Source organism: Panthera tigris, chromosome F3 (genome assembly GCF_018350195.1).
Source record: "Panthera tigris isolate Pti1 chromosome F3, P.tigris_Pti1_mat1.1, whole genome shotgun sequence".
In the NCBI taxonomy this organism is placed as follows: Eukaryota; Metazoa; Chordata; class Mammalia; order Carnivora; family Felidae; genus Panthera; species Panthera tigris.
This window is the reverse complement of record NC_056678.1, coordinates 55017773-55031734: the sequence shown is the minus strand read 5'-3', so window position 1 is coordinate 55031734 and position 13962 is coordinate 55017773. Positions and strand designations below refer to the sequence as shown.

Here is a 13962-nt window from a genome sequence, read left to right as displayed (position 1 = left end):
CTCCCACCCCCCATCAACCCTCAGTTTGTTCTCAGTTTTTAAGAGTCTCTTATGCTTTGGCTCCCTCCCTCTCTAACTTCTTTTTTTTTCTTCCCCTCCCCCATGGACTTCTGTTAAGTTTCTCAGGATCCACATAAGAGTGAAAACATGTGGCATTTGTCTTTCTCTGTATGACTTATTTCGTGGATTCAGGCCCCACCTTGGGCTCTGTGCTGACAGCTCAGAGCCTGGAGCCTGCTTCAGATTCTGTGTCTCCCTCTCTCTCTCTGCCCCTCCCCTGCTCATGCTCTGTCTCTGTCTCTCAAAAATAAATAAACATTAAGAATTTGTTTAATATTTTCAAAATTTTGAATCCTAATAACAATCAATACTAGCCTGAAAGACTTGCTTTAAGTCCTCCTGTCACAGAAGGGGCAGGGTGTGTAAGGAGTAACCATGTAGACTGAGAGTTGAGGCACCGGCTTCCTCCTCTACACCTACTGCCATGTTGGTATATCACCCTATAGCCCAGGGCTTCCTCATCCCCAGGTATCAACTGGGGGTACAAATGTTAAAAAGAGCGGGGTCCATGCCAACCACCTGGTGAAAAATGAGGATTTCAGTGAATCGACTGTTTTTGGTTTTTTGAGACCATAGCAACAAAGAAAGCATTTGATTGAGTTTTTCCACTAAATTAAGAGACTTTGAGTTTTGCTGAAGTGATGGATTTGGGCAGCACTTTGGTTCTCTTTTCTTAGACTGACCCCACATCTAGTCAAGCCCACACCCTTAATGATTTTATCCTCCAAACATTCCTCATAACTGCCTTCTCCTTTCAACAGCCACACCAATTCCCTGGCTTGAGGACATGGCACAGCATCTTTCTACAAGTGTTGCAGTACCTGCTTAATTGAGCTCCCTGCTTCCATGTTTGCCTTGCTTAGATCTCTTCTCTTATTGTAGCTGGGGTCATTTTTCTACACTCAATCTGACCTGTCTGTGGCTCCCTATTTCCATTGGGATAAAGTCCACATTCCCTAGCCCAACCTGCAAGAATTTTCCTGAAATGCTCTCCTCTGTCTTCAATTTTTGTTCCTCCTCCTACTACCTGCCTTGTGTTTCATGCCCCGGTAACACCAAACCTCTTGCAGTTCCTTGTATATCCCAGGCTATTTCATCCAAGACTTTCTTCTGCATGGGACATTGTTACCGCCTGTCTTTTTTTTTAGTTCACTTATTTATTTTGAGAAAGAGAGAGAAAGAACACAAGCAGGGGAAGCACAGAAAGAAAGAGAGAGAGAGAGAGAGAATCCCAAGCAGGCTGTGCACTGCCAGTGCAGAGCCTGATGTGGAGCTTGAGGCAGGGCTTGAACTCACAAATCGTGAGATCATGACCTGAGCAGAAATCAAGAGTTGGACACTTAACCAACTGAGCCACCCAGACACCCCTCATTCCCACCTGTCTTTACCCAGGTCACACTTTTAATTACTTAAGGATTCACTGGCCATCATCTCTGCCTGGAATCCTTCCTTAAACATTTATTTGATTTCAGCCTTCACCTTATTTCAAAGCCCTCTGTGCATGTCACTACCCATGAGCTTATTTCTATACTAACATGGCATTCTCTCACAAAGCTACAAGTTCTTTAATAGCATGGACTAGATTATTATCATCTGTGTCTCCAAAACTCAGGACAATGGATGGTTGAAGGTTACATTCAGTAATGCTCTTTGCTCTGATTCTCCTTCACTCTTCTGTCCTCACTGTTTTACTTCTTCTTTAGAAATTTAAAGCTGGACTTAGAAAGCATTTTTTCCTATTCTTTTCCCTCCCACCCCATTTACAGAAAGGAAAACTGAGATCAGAGTTATGTACCCAACTTCATACAACAAAATAGTGGCAGAATCAGAAATACAGCCAAGCTCTCCAGAGAACAAGAGCTACACTAAGTGAAATAAAAGTTATGGTAAAGTTCTTGGCAGAATGCCTAGCACATAGTAGGCACTTCATAAATGATGGTCCATTTCTCTTCTTGGTCTAGTTGTCGTTTCACGATACTCCACTGCCTTTCTCTTCGAGAAACTCTTCCCATTGCTTTTTTTTTTTTTTTTACTCCCCCGTCTCTTGGGTAGATACAGCTACAGAGATTGTAGCTCTGAAAGTACTCGAGAGGAACAGTATTTTATAAATCTAACATTGCCAACTGCTGAAGGTATGCCATTAAAAATGGTAACTCGCCAGGACCAGAAACACCCCAATGAGAGTGCAGAATTTTCCTGTTACATTTAATTAAAAGATCATTTTTATGACAACATCGTATTAGGGGTGATAAAAGGATCGTAAATTGCTTCATGAGGTCACCAAGAAAGTTCCAATGCCCCATTAGTTTTCATTGTCCAGTCCCCAGATATCAACACTCACTTTTATCACAAAGTACATAAAACATACGACCTTTCTGGTTGCAGTACACAAACGTTCCCCAAAATCATATTGAGCTTCTTTCACATCCTAAACTTATTACTGCCAAGGGCACATGCAAAACGTGACTAATATTTTACATGCAGTAAAATGATGAAGTCCTGGAAAATTACGGATGTATGTGATTTGATCTATGAAACTTCACATATCCTTCTGTAAATATCACAACTCCAACCTCCTAATTTTGCTTTTAGAACTACAACCTTGGGGTACCTGGGTGGCTCAGTAGGTTAAGTGTCCGACTTTGGCTCAGGTCATGATCTTGCACTCCGTGAGTTCGAGCCCCATGCCGGGCTCTGTGCTGACAGCTCAGAGCCTGGAGTCTGTTTCAGATTCTGTGTCTCCCTCTCTCTCTGACCCTCCCCAGTTCATGCTCTGTCTCTCTCTGTCTCAAAAATAAATAAACGTTAGAAAGTAAAATAAAAAAAAAAGAACTACAACCTAAAACACGCAGTGGAAAACCGCATGTAAACAACACTGAGAAATAGGAATGATAACTACATAACCAAAGCATGTGAATTTGTTGTTTAGAATGGAAAGCATTTTAATCTCATTATTTTATTTTATTTTTGTTATTTACGGAAATACAGATGCTATTCTGCAAAGATGTATTTTATCACAGTCCCTAATAAACGGTTTTATAACAGTATCAAAGGCTAAACTATTAACCATGATTTGGTGAAGAACCCATTCATTTCCACAGAAGGGACTGAATCTTCTGTGTCTTTGTATCTTTGGTTTGGACATGCCTGCTTAATATTCAAAAAACCACAGTGTGAAGGAATTTCCAGAAGTCAGGATCTCCAGAGTGGCTTTACAAAGGACTAATTTCTAAAGCCTTTATAAAATGATTTTATTAAGACCTTCACTGAAAACCTTGATTTCTTTCTTTCTTTCTTTCTTTCTTTCTTTCTTTCTTTCTTTCTTTCTTTTTTTCTTTCTTTCTTTCTTTCTTTCTTTCTTTCTTTCTTTCTTTCTTTCTTTCTTTCTTTTTATCACCTGGTTTGCTCCTCTTTCCAAAGGAAGTGACCAGCCAAAACTGTCTGTATGCAACAAAAAGATAAAAATTTCAATTAGGCTCAGTGCTGTCATAAGCAGACCACATGAGAAAGCTTGAGATAATCCACATTACATATTGATGTCTATCAGCACAGAGACCACAGCCGTGTTTCATTCCAGGCCCCTTTTGTAGGTTTGGCAGCCACTGCACCCAATAAAGGCTAATCATATTAATTTATGCCCCTATCAATTATACATTCAGATTCCCCAGATAGCTTGTCAGTTTTTATTCACTATTTTCCGAAAAACGCGCCTATCACAGTTACTGTGCAAATAGTCGGACTGTCAGAAAGAGAGATTTAAAGAATATTACTTAAAAGAGGTGGGCTTCCTTAATTTATAAATGTTGTATTGTATGTCATACATGTGCTAGTTTTAAAATCAGGTGCATTGTGGAGACGGATGTCACATGAAGGACTTTCAGGAAAGCAGGGGATACCTTCTCAATCACTTCGTCTTGTGTTAGTGGTTCTTTACACAGAATAATCTTTGACCTATCTCTGTAACACATCTCGGGTATTTTTATTTGTGATGATCACTTATTTTTGTCCCGCGAACAATAATGATCAATTACATAAGACTTTAAAAGGCACAATCCCCACATTCTGTTTCGAAGGTCTTATGAAGGTGGTTCTCAGAGTGTCCTGTGGCTGGGCAGGTACAGGGTGCCTCAGCAGGGTAGGAGACTCACTCTCTAAGTCAAGGGATGAGATAGTATCAGGATCTCAGGAACCGGGAACATGGGGCGGTGAGACATTTCTGCATTATAGAGCAATTCGAGTCATAAAATTCTGGGAGTCGGTCAGTGAGTTAACCAGAGCAGAGGGTGGGGACGCAAAGCAAGTCTAGCCTGGTGGTTGTATGTTTGTCCTTTTCTTGTCTCCGTTCCCCAAATCAGCTAGCTGCCCTCTCACTCCGTGCTCATAGGTTTTGTTAGCTGACCACTAGCTCTTGATGACATAATTCTGAGTTGGCTCAAAGCTGAGCCTTTCCAAGAAGAGGTGCAAAAAAAGATCTCTAGGAGGGTGCCTTGAGTAGTTGCCTAACCACTATACAGCAGAATAGGGAGGCTGGATTTGCTTAGAACATGTTGGGCAGGGGAAAGTCCTTCATTCATTGAACAAAAACACAGCTGTCCATAAAAGACTTGAAGGCTGATTCATGGAGCTTAGATTCTACCAGGAGAGTGGTAAACCAACAAAGATATATTGCAAATTATGTTAAGGGCTATGGAGACAGATGTGAGATGGTACAAGAAAGCCAAACAAGGGGCCTCATTTTGATGGGACAATCCAAGAAGGCTTCCCTGAGGAAGTGACGTTGAAGCTGAGAGTTGAGTAGGAGTCGGCAAAAGGAAGAAGAGCAATGTGGAAAGACATATTATCTCCACTTCCCTCCTAACTCTGCAGAAATGACAATAAGAAATTGAAAAGGATACACTACTTTTGTATATAGTAGTGGAGAAACCATAGCAGGTATATTAACAAGATATTGGAAGTTGGAGAGTCGAGTCTTACTTCGGGTTCTTCCTGAAAACAGAGGTGAGAAAGGCCTTATTTGAGACGTGAACCAAGACAGCAAAAATGAGGGGGTGGGGAATGTGAGATGGGAAAGGGGCGGTCCTGAACTGGTTACCTCTGTGCACAACTGGGTCTCAGGTTCTTTGGGAGCTTTCTGAGGAACCATGTAGAACTGGCTCAGAGCAGGTGAGAGCCTTTATTCGTGACTCTCTCCCCCAACCCTCAAGGGCTGCTTCCGGGACTATTAAAACTTTCCCCCTTCCGGGCTGTTTCCAGGCAGGGGGTTCAGACAGTCCCTGGGCAGCAAAGCCCAGAGAGACTGAGGCCATGCTTCATGTGGGATACAGACTCTCCATCACTGCCCTGAAGTCAGCTGGACTGAGGGTTTGTGCCTCACAGTGACCCACAAGTGTCTGCTAAAGGCAGAGAGCAAACAGAGCAAGCTGGACTCTGCCTGCCTTCCGGAAAAAGGTATTTTTGAGACCGAAGCTCTCATCACAAATCTCACAACCCACGAAATCGGGGGTGTGAGGTCGTGTTGACAATAGGGAATTGCTTGAATGTCTGTGGAAGAGGTGCCTGAGACCCCTCTACCCCCTTCGCCAGCCCCAGTGTCAGAACAACTCCTCCTCCCCCTGCCTGAAGAGTGGAGGCTCTTTCCTAGGGACCCCAGGGGGTCAACACTAGAAACAACCATAGTAGTTATAATTGTTCCCTTGTTCCCACTCCCTGGTTATCTTTTCCTCTTTCTTTCTTTCTTTCTTTCTTTCTTTCTTTCTTTCTTTCTTTCTTTCTTTCTTTCTTTCTTTCTTAGTTCTCTGAGTAGCTTTAGTCTTTGTCTCTACTTCTTTCCCGGTTTCTTATTTTGTTTATGCGGTTCTGTTATTTTTTTTAATCGTAGAGATTTTATTTTACGATTTACGTACTGCAAATCACTATAAACTAACAGCTGTCCGTGATGAAGCTGGTTGGATAAAATATAAGCCAAATACATCAAAATTGTATATGGACAGAATAATGGATAGGTGAAATACATTAAAATTTTAAATCAAAACTGTCTCAAAACACTTTTAACCTTAAGTCTTGATGATTTATAGAGGCTCCATCACAGGGCCTCCCCTGTGGCCCCCAGGCGCCCGCAGCACAGGAGAGGTAGCACAGCACACAATTCTCTGGTTTTCTGTAAGGATCCTCCTCTACATACGGTGAATCTCAAATGAACACTTGTGTGTGTGCGTCACCAGGAGCTACTGAGAATCATACGAATGTTTCCTAATTGCCACTCATCCCAGGAGAAGGAAAGTCTGCCTACTTGCTCTTCAGCCAGACATCTACTTCCGTTGCTTTCCTTGTGATAGATAACCCTCAGAGGATGCCGCGTCGAGCTTCTTCCCACCCTCCTCCATCCTTCCCACCCCACTTTGGCTCCAAGCCTGAAGGTGCTGTGGATTACTTCCACAAACATATCATTGAATAGAGCTCGTCATATGGCCCACTGAGGTACAAGGGAAGCTGGGAAATGAAGGCTTCCTGTTCCCAAAAGGAAAACAAAAATAGCAAGTAAACATATTGCCTGTCTCTATGCAGTGACTCTGTTCGATGGCCAGTTTCAGAATTCCAGAATCCCTGGGATATTGTTCTCCTGCCACTTCACCCCAAGCCCATATGATCTGCACTCCTCTCTATTTGCGCACTGACTTCTGGGGGCCAGATTTAAGTCATCCAGTGCAGTGCCTGGGATGTCCTCTGCCTACTGCCAAGAGAATGGATGTCCCCTGCAGTATATGAGAGGATGTTGGTGAATGCTGGCGTGGAATGAGAGGAGACAAGACTTGTTTCATTTAAGAAAAGTGAATGGCACAGGAGCAGACAGATGAATCTAATGTAAGGAGGCATCCCTGTGAATATCTCCTGGAAAGTACAGCCACTAGAACCGGTGGATCCAGAAAAGATGAATTCCACGAGGAGAAAGAAAATGGACGAAAGCAGAAAGGAAATGTCCTAGTTGGCTTGGGCCGCTATAACGAATACCATAGACTGGATACTTAACAGATATTTCTTTCTAACAGTCCTAGAGGCTGGAGTTCAAGATCAAGATGTTAGCAAGGTTGGGTTCTGGTGGGAGCCCACTTCCTGGATTGCAGGTGGCTGCCTTTTCACTGTGTCCTCACATGGCTGTGGGGGGAAGCTCTGTGTCTCTTCCTTTTCTTAAAAAGACACTAATCCCTTCACGGGGCCTGCACCCTTGTGACTTCATATACATCTAATTACTTTCCAAACTTCCCACCTCCTAATATTACATTGAGTGTTAGGCCTTCCACCTACGAACTTTGGGCTACAGGTGAAGGTGGGGTTGGGAACACAAACTTTAAGTCCATAACAGGGAGTTAGTTGAGAAATAAAATTTATTGACGAGTGGCTTTTGGCAAACATGTCATAGGGTGCCTGGGTGGCTCAGTCAGTTGAGCATCAGACTCTTGGTTTTGGCTCAGGTCGTGATCTCTTGGTTTGTAGGCTGGAGCCCTCCATCGGGCTCTGAGCTGGCAGTGCAGAGCCTGCTTGAGATACTTTCTGTCCCTCTCTCTCTGCCCCACCCCTGCTCATACTCTCTCTCTCTCTCTCAAAATAAATAAATAAATTTTTTAAAAAATTATTTAAAAACAACATGTCAGAAAGTGCAGAAAGTAAGCATTAGGACCTTCCTATTTATTACAGGATATTTGATTACTTATTATTAATCAGAACAGAGAAGTTCAGGATGAGCAGCTGGCAGGATAGTAACCCATGGATCTGGGTACCATTTGTTATATCTTACACACATCACTGAGAAAGAAATCCTTTAAAAAGAAATTTGACATCGTAAATTCCTTTAAAAGATAGTAAAGTTTACCTGAGTGTCTAAAAGACAAATTTGTCTCCTATTTTTTAAAGAGTTTTCTATTGTTTTATCAACTTAAGTTATGCAGATTTCACATAAAACTTGGCTCAACTGGGGTCTTTGTATTGTAGGCAGCTCTCAATTTTCCATGATGGGATAACACTCTTCACTTGGCTTTTGAGAATTTTATTTAACAGTTGTTGTTAAAATATCCACTCTATGCAAGATACATTTATTGGAGTGAACAAAATAAAGTCCCTGTTCTCATGGAGCTAACACTCTTTTTCACAAAGATATGTGCAGGACAAGTAAATGAACCAGAAAAAGATCAGATGGTCATAAGTGATGTGAAGAGAATTCAACCAGAGAGTAAAATAAGTGGTCAGGAAGTGGGAGAAAGTCTGTCTCAGAGGAGCACATTTAAGCTGAAGAGTCCACCATGCCAACATCAGGGGGAAGAAAATTCTAGACAGTGGGAGCAGCAGATTCTCTGAACCAAGAACAAGCTTGTTCAATTAAATTACAGAAGACCATTATGGCTCAAGAGTTGAGGCAAGAAAAGAGAGCAGATGGCAGGGGATGTTGATAATGGGGGAACCTACGCATACTTGGGGACAGAGGTCAGAGGAAATCTGTACCTTCTGCTCAATTATGCTCTGAACCTAAAACTACTCTACAAAATGTCTATTAAGAAGAGAGAGAAAGAGTAGATGTGTTGAAGAGGTAGATGGAGGTCAGATCACTCAGTACTTCAGAAGCCATAGTAAGGATTCAGAATTATCATCTATGTGTTATTGTAATTTTTCTTGTCTCCTGTTTTGCACATCCCTCTTTGCAATGCACCTTTGCATTGGTCTCATAAATGCAGACCTCTTTATGATCTCATAAAGAGGTGGAGGCTATTTCTCTGCCTCTAGAATCATGGTTTGCTTTGGCCAATGGGACATAAGGAAACATGACATAAACATAGACTAGAAAAATGCTGGTACATTGGGGCTTGCTCCCTCCTGCTACTCTTTGGATCTTGGAGTCCACCATGGGAAGAAGTCTGGGCTAGCCTGCTGGAGTGGTAGAGACCACATCTGAGAAGAAAGGAGCCACCCCAGTTATATCCTCTACTCCTTGACCAGCTAGGTAACAACAAAATCTGTGAGTAAGGCCTCTCCCTAAAGCATTCAGCCTCAGCTGAACACTTTATTTTTTTCAGCTGAACACTTTAGACCATTCAGTCAACAGAAACACACAAGGAAGAACTAAAATGAGTTTGTGTGGCTTTAAATCACTAAATTTTGGGGTGATCTGAAATACAATAGAAACTAATTTTGTGTGAGAGGAGTCCTCTGGAGGGTAATAACAAAGTGGCCTACACGGATTGCATGTATGTTTTTCGAAATCACTCCAGCAACAGTATGGAGGGTGGGTACAGGGAGAGCAGTTAGAAAATTAACAAAGAAGTCCAAGTGAGAGATGAAGGGGGCTTGGCCAAGTCTGAAAATATTAGTACTAACAATTTCTGTGATTTTGTCCACTTTTATGGTTTTAAATGTCATTTACTTACTGATGACTTCAAAGGTACACGTACAGCCTGGACCTCATCCATGATTCCTGACTCATATATCAAGTGTGCCTGCTGGATACGTGCATTTTGATGTCTACTTGGCATTCCGGTTGAACAAAATCCATGATTCTACCGATCCCACCTGCCAAGAAGACATCAAGCCTGCTCCTCTGATAGTCTACTATTCTCAGTCATTGACCATCCCACACTTCTAATTGCCAAACACCTTATAGTCATCCTTGACGCCTTTCTCTTGCATTCTGCGACCACTCCATCAGCAAGTGCTGTTGGCTTGACCATCACAGAATGGATCATCGATCCAATATGTACCCTGATCCAAGCCATCATCCTCTCCCACATGGACCATTGCTATTTCCAGAGAGTCTGTCTGCTCTCTGCCACCGTCGTCAGCTGGGTTTGTTCTCTAGTGCTGCATAACAAGTTACTACCCATGTAGTAGCTTCAAACAACACCGATGTATTATTTATGGTATTTGTCTATTACTTATTATGAAAACAACAACTTGTTTTCTCAGTCTGTGCATCAGCGGTCCAGGTCCAGGTTAATTGGGTCTTCTCGGGGTCTCCTCAGGCTGAAATCGGGTTGTCAGCAATCTCTTCTGAGGCTCTTTCAAGCTCACAGGTTGTTGGCATCATTTCATTCCTTGTGATTGTACGACCGAGGTCCTTGCTTCTCATCAGCAGTTGACCAGGGACTCACGCTCAGCTCCTAGATGCTGCCGGTAACGCCTCACCCTGGGGCCCACATAGACACTTCACAACGTGGTTCTTTGTTTCCTTCCATGCTGGCAGGTTCCGACCTGCTGCTGCTGCTTTCCTTTTGAAGGGCCTACCTCAGGCTGGAGCGGCATAATTTCCCTTGTGATCAGCCCAGTCGATTGATTGGTAGCAAAATCACAGAAGTGATACTCTATTGTATTCACAGATTCCACCCACACTCGAGCAGTGAGAATGGTGTGGCGTGTGTCCAAAGTGGGGAGGGTCCTCGTGGCCCATCTAGAATCCTATCTACCACACCAACTTTAACTCTGGTCTCTGAGGAGCAGATAGAGTAATCCTGCTTTAAAAAAAAAAAGTCAGATCGTGTCAGTCTTCTCCTGACAGCACTCTAATGGCATCCCATCTCAGTGAAAGGAAAAATCCAATCTTTTTCTGGGTCTGCAAGTGCTCTGGTTCTCCCCCAGTTACCTGACCTTATCTCCTCTCACTCACCCCCTTGCTCAAGTCATTCCGGAGGTCTTGGCTCCTTGCTGGTCCTTAAACACACCAAGCACGCTGTCATCTCAGAGTCTCTCCACTTGCTATTGCCTCTACCGCAATATACACTCTTCAGATATTTGCACACCTCGCTTACTCATGAGTTAACAGATTCTACCCATCTGATTAAAAAGGCATTCAATAATTCTATGTATTCTGTGATAATTCTATGTGTCTCTGAGTCACTTTCTGTCTCCCTGATCCCATTTAATTTTTATTTCCCCTGCTGACTCAGTCTGCATCCTCCAAGAAGCAGATGCTAAGGTGGATTTAGATGTGCAAGAGCTTTACTGGGGGAAATGCCTTAGAAGGATAAAGCGAGAGGGAGGAGGAGAAGATGGGCAGAGGCTTCGGACTTGAGTGCAGGTCCGATACCAGTGAAGGAACAGAGGAAAGGGGGGAGGGTTGGTTAGAAGAGCAGGTAGGGAGGGCTTCAGATTGCAGTGTGGCCCTGAGAAGGTCTTGGCCAGCCTGATGGGGAACCCTCACGTGAAGACAGCCTGTTAGTGGAGTCTCTTGTGAGGAGAAATGACCTAGCTCTGGCACCACTGATCAGTCAGTTTAGAATCAGCCTGGGGGAAGAGGTGGGGGCAGAGAGGGGGGTACACAGTAGGTGGTCCGGAGGAATGACAATTAGAGATCAGCAGCCACCTCTGTTCCTCATAGCTGGTTCTCTTAAAGGAATATCAGTGACTCACTTCCGTAGTAACTGTAGCGGTCACGTATATTTATTCATTTCTACCACCACCTCCCAGCTCCCATTAGAAAGTGGGTTTCTTAAGGCCAGAATCTCTGCTCTCTTCACTGTTAAATCCTCAGAAACTACAATAATGCCTATCCCATAATAGCCATTCTACAGTATTTGTGAACAAGGGACTGGGTAACTAGTATTTTTTTGAGTGTTTACTGTGTACCAGGGATTGTTAAAAGTGCTCATACTTTGGGGCACCTGGCTGGCTCCGTTGGGAGAGCATGTGACTCTTGACCTCAGCATCATGAGTTTAAGCCCCACATCAGGTGTAGAGATAACTTAAATGAAAAAAAAAAAAAATTAAAGTGCTCATACTTTAAATTGATTAATTTCACAACAACTTCACGAGGTATGTGCTATTTTGCCTCTCTGTCACAAGTGACAGAATGGAGGTATAGAGACCCTAAACAACTGAACTAAGGTCTCACTTCTAAGCAAGGAGCAGAAGCAGGATTTGGACCCAGTGTACAAGCTCCTAACCTCTGCTCCATACTTACTCTCAGAGAGAATGCATGCATTCAAACTCAGGGTACAGTTGTAGTTGAAATCAACTGAGATACAAATGAATTTAATGCGAAAAATAAATAGAGAAATCAGAGAGCTCTTCAGTATTTGTCTTGGGCAATTTGGCAAATAGTGGGTTTTGAAATGAAAAAGTTTAAAGTGTTCTAATCTTCTGTAGGTTTGAGGGGGATTTTTTAAGCAGGTTAGTTTTGAAAAATGTATTAACGGGTCATGAAATCATAAAGTAAATGTCTGAATACCTAAGTCTGGATTTCTAGGGACCCGGAAATATAGATTTGAAAATCATCATCATAGAGTTGGTATTTAAAGCTATGAGACCAGATGAAGTTACTTGGAGAAGCTATGGAGATAAAAACGGGAAGGAGACTCAGGGAAGAGCCCTAGATAGATCTTAAGAGAATTATTATTGAGTGAAAACAAAAAGCCAATCATGACACATATTGTATAATCCCATTTAGGTAATGCACTCCAAGGGACAAAATTATAGAGAACAGATCAAAGTTGCCAGGAGGTTAGTCTTATGTGAGGTGGGTGGTGTGGGGATGGTGAGGTGTGACTATAAAGTAATAGCATGAGGGAGTTTTTTTGTGGTGATGGAATATTTCTGTATTCTTTTTTTTTAATGTTTATTTATATTTGAGACAGAGAGATAGAGAGAATGGGGGAGGGGAAGAGAGAGATGGAGACAAAATCTGAAGCAGTTCCAGGCTCTGAGCTGTCAGCACAGAGCCCGACGTGGGGCTGAAACTCATGAGCTATGAGATCATGACCTGAGTCGAAGTTGGACACTTAACCGACTGAGCCACCCAGGTGCCCAAACATTTCTGTATTTTGATTGCAATGATGGCTGCATGAAATTATACGTGGGATAAGCCTTCTGACAACCATCAACAAACATGCAAAAAAGTGCTTGTAAAAACTGGTGAATCCCAAATAAGAATAGCTGTGTGGTTATATGTATTATAGCAAAGTCAGTTTCCAATTTTGAACAAACGCATTCTATTATGTGAGATGTTATCAGTGGGGGGATCTTGGGTGGAGGCCAAACAGGGACTCCATGTACCATTTTAGTAACTTCTTGTGAGTTTTAAACTCTTTCAAATTAAGAGTATTAAACAGTATGAAGAGATTCTCTCTGGAAAAGTGATATTTGTACATCTATTTAGATTTCCTAAAATGCTTTTCCATATAATTCTATAATTCTTTATGGCCCCTTCCCAAAAGAAATAGATTCTAACTAACTTCCTTTTGCTCCTGGACAGAAATATTTAATGAAAGAAATAGGATGCAGTGAAGAATAATTTATGCAGAAGGCCATTTCATTCACTCAGTTAAGCTGGAGAACCCATGATATGCTGGGCAATAAGCTAGACAGAGAAAGAAGCACATGTCAATAAATGGTGCACAGTCCTGGCCTCGGTGACATCTCATCCTAGCGGGGGACAGGCAAGTAAACTAATAGCTACAATGCAATATTTTACAGGTGATTCAAAGTTCTCATTGTGATTATCTTATTGTGGTACATATGGAAAGGAAAGCAAGTATCCGTTTAAAACGCTAAAAATACTTTTTTTAAAAAAAGGCAGAGACATTAACCTTGTATTAGTCTTCAAGGTCTAAGGACAAGATTATTTTGGCTTCTAATTTTACCAGACTTCAGCTCCTAATACTATTAAATCATTTCCTAAGCAAGAAAAATGACTTGGGTCAATAATAATTAGGCTATGCTTCTACTGCTCAAACCTTAGAAGTAAATAAGCCATTGGAAAGCCTGCCCAGTTTTGATGTGCACTTAGTTAAGTTGCAATTGGCAGGAAGGGATCCCTGGTACAGATCGTAGGAGGGAACACAAGAGTAATAAAAGGACTGAGTCTGGATTCCAAGGAGCTGCTGCTGGAGTTGGTTTTTTCTTTTTGTTAAGATGCAGATCAACCTC

At 42.3% G+C, this 13962-nt stretch overlaps 1 long non-coding RNA gene across 1 annotated transcript; it reads left to right on the top strand.

The window, feature by feature from the left end:
* The first annotated feature begins 8840 nt into the window (after positions 1-8840).
* LOC122235952 lies at positions 8841-10895 on the top strand. Its single transcript, XR_006214110.1, has 2 exons — positions 8841-9064; positions 9488-10895. It is a non-coding gene; the product is annotated as an uncharacterized LOC122235952 (long non-coding RNA).
* Positions 10896-13962: the final 3067 nt, after the last annotated feature.